Genomic DNA, 2718 nt, shown 5'->3' on the forward strand with positions numbered 1-2718 from the left:
TCTACGTCACAGGAAGTACAGTGTAAGGGTTGAAGGGTGGTATGGGGGTGCAGGATCTACGTCACAGGAAGTACAGAGTAAGGGTTGCATGGTGACATGGGGTGCGGGATCTACATCACGGGAAGTGCAGTGTAAAGGTTGCAGGGTGACATGGGGGTGCAGGATCTACGTCACAGGAAGTACAGTGTAAGAGTTGTAGAGTGGAATGTATGTGCGGGATCTACATCACAGGAAGTACAGTGTAAGGCTTGCAGGGTGACATGGGGTGCGGGATCTACGTCACAGGAAGTACAGTGTAAGGGTTGAAGGGTGGTATGGTGGTGCGGGATCTACGTCACAGGAAGTACAGAGTAAGGGTTGCAGGGTGACATGGGGGTGCGGGATCTACATCACAGGAAGTGCAGTGTAAGGGTTGCAGGGTGACATGGGGGTGCAGGATCTATGTCACAGGAAGTGCAGTGTAAGGGTGGCATGGTGGTGCGGGTTCTACGTCACAGGAAGTACAGTGTAAGGGTTGCAGGGTGACTTGGGGGTGCGGGATCTACGTCACAGGAAGTGCAGTGTAAGGGTTGCAGGGTGACATGGGGGTGCGGGATCTACGTCACAGGAAGTGTAGTGTAAGGGTTGCAGGGTGACATGGGGGTGCGGGATCTACGTCACAGGAAGTGCAGAGTAAGGGTTGCAGGGTGACACGGGCGTGCGAGATCTACGTCACAGGAAGTGCAGTGTAAGGGTTGCAGGGTGACACGGGGGTGCAGGATCTACGTCACAGGAAGTGCAGTGTAAGGGTTGCAGGGTGACAGGGGGGTGAGGGATCTACGTCACAGGAAGTGCAGTGTAAGGGTTGCAGGGTGGCATGGGGGTGCGGGATCTACGTCACAGGGAGTGCAGTGTAAGGGTTGCAGGGTGACATGGGGGTGCGGGATCTACGTCACAGGAAGTGCAGTGTAAGCGTTGCAGGGTGACATGGGGTGCGGGATCTACGTCACAGGAAGTGCAGTGTAAGCGTTGCAGGGTGACATGGGGTGCGGGATCTACGTCACAGGAAGTGCAGTGTAAGCGTTGCAGGGTGACATGGGGGTGCGGGATCTGTCACAGGAAGTGCAGTGTAAGCGTTGCAGGATGACATGGGGTGCGGGATCTGTCACAGGAAGTGCAGTGTAAGCGTTGCAGGGTGACATGGAGTGCAGGATCTATGTCACAGGAAGTGCAGAGTAAGCTTTGCAGGGTGACATGGGGGTGCGGGATCTGTCACAGGAAGTGCAGTGTAAGCGTTGCAGGGTGACATGGGGGTGCGGGATCTACGTCACAGGGAGTGCAGTGTAAGCGTTGCAGGGTGACATGGGGGTGCAGGATCTGTCACAGGAAGTGCAGTGTAAGGGTTGCAGGGTGACATGGGGGTGCAGGATCTACGTCACAGGAAGTGCAGTGTAAGGGTTGCAGGGTGACATGGGGTGCGGGATCTACGTCACAGGAAGTGCAGTGTAAGCGTTGCAGGGTGACATGGGGGTGCGGGATCTGTCACAGGAAGTGCAGTGTAAGCGTTGCAGGGTGACATGGGGGTGCGGGATCTACGTCACAGGGAGTGCAGTGTAAGCGTTGCAGGGTGACATGGGGGTGCAGGATCTGTCACAGGAAGTGCAGTGTAAGGGTTGCAGGGTGACATGGGGTGCGGGATCTACGTCACAGGAAGTGCAGTGTAAGCGTTGCAGGGTGACATGGGGGTGCGGGATCTGTCACAGGAAGTGCAGTGTAAGCGTTGCAGGGTGACATGGGGGTGCAGGATCTGTCACAGGAAGTGCAGTGTAAGCGTTGCAGGGTGACATGGAGTGCAGGATCTATGTCACAGGAAGTGCAGTGTAAGCTTTGCAGGGTGACATGGGGGTGCGGGATCTGTCACAGGAAGTGCAGTGTAAGCGTTGCAGGGTGACATGGGGGTGCGAGATCTACGTCACAGGGAGTGCAGTGTAAGCGTTGCAGGGTGACATGGGGGTGCGGGATCTACGTCACAGGGAGTGCAGTGTAAGCGTTGCAGGGTGACATGGGGGTGCAGGATCTGTCACAGGAAGTGCAGTGTAAGGGTTGCAGGGTGACATGGGGTGCGGGATCTACGTCACAGGAAGTGCAGTGTAAGCGTTGCAGGGTGACATGGGGGTGCGGGATCTGTCACAGGAAGTGCAGTGTAAGCGTTGCAGGGTGACATGGGGGTGCAGGATCTGTCACAGGAAGTGCAGTGTAAGCTTTGCAGGGTGACATGGGGGTGCGGGATCTGTCACAGGAAGTGCAGTGTAAGCGTTGCAGGGTGACATGGGGGTGCGAGATCTACGTCACAGGGAGTGCAGTGTAAGCGTTGCAGGGTGACATGGGGGTGCGGGATCTACGTCACAGGGAGTGCAGTGTAAGGGTTGCAGGGTGACATGGGGGTGCGGGATCTACGTCACAGGAAGTGCAGTGTAAGGGTTGCAGTGTGACATGGGGGTGCGGGATCTATGTCACAGGAAGTGCAGTGTAAGGGTTGCAGTGTGGCATGGGGGTGCAAGGTGAGTGAGCTGGGTGACAAGGGCTGCTGTGTAAAGGTGATATGTGGGTGCAGAGTGAGGTGGCTGGGTAACGGGGTACAGTGTATGGGGTGACAAGAAGGTGCAGTACCTGGGTGAAAGGATGCAGGGTAAGCGAGCTGGGTTTACAGGGATGCGTTGTAACGGTTGTAGAATATGG

The sequence above is a fragment of the Staurois parvus genome, unplaced genomic scaffold (genome assembly GCF_062004578.1).
Source record: "Staurois parvus isolate SC_StPar_1 unplaced genomic scaffold, SC_StPar_1.0 ptg000256l, whole genome shotgun sequence".
Classification (NCBI taxonomy): Eukaryota; Metazoa; Chordata; class Amphibia; order Anura; family Ranidae; genus Staurois; species Staurois parvus.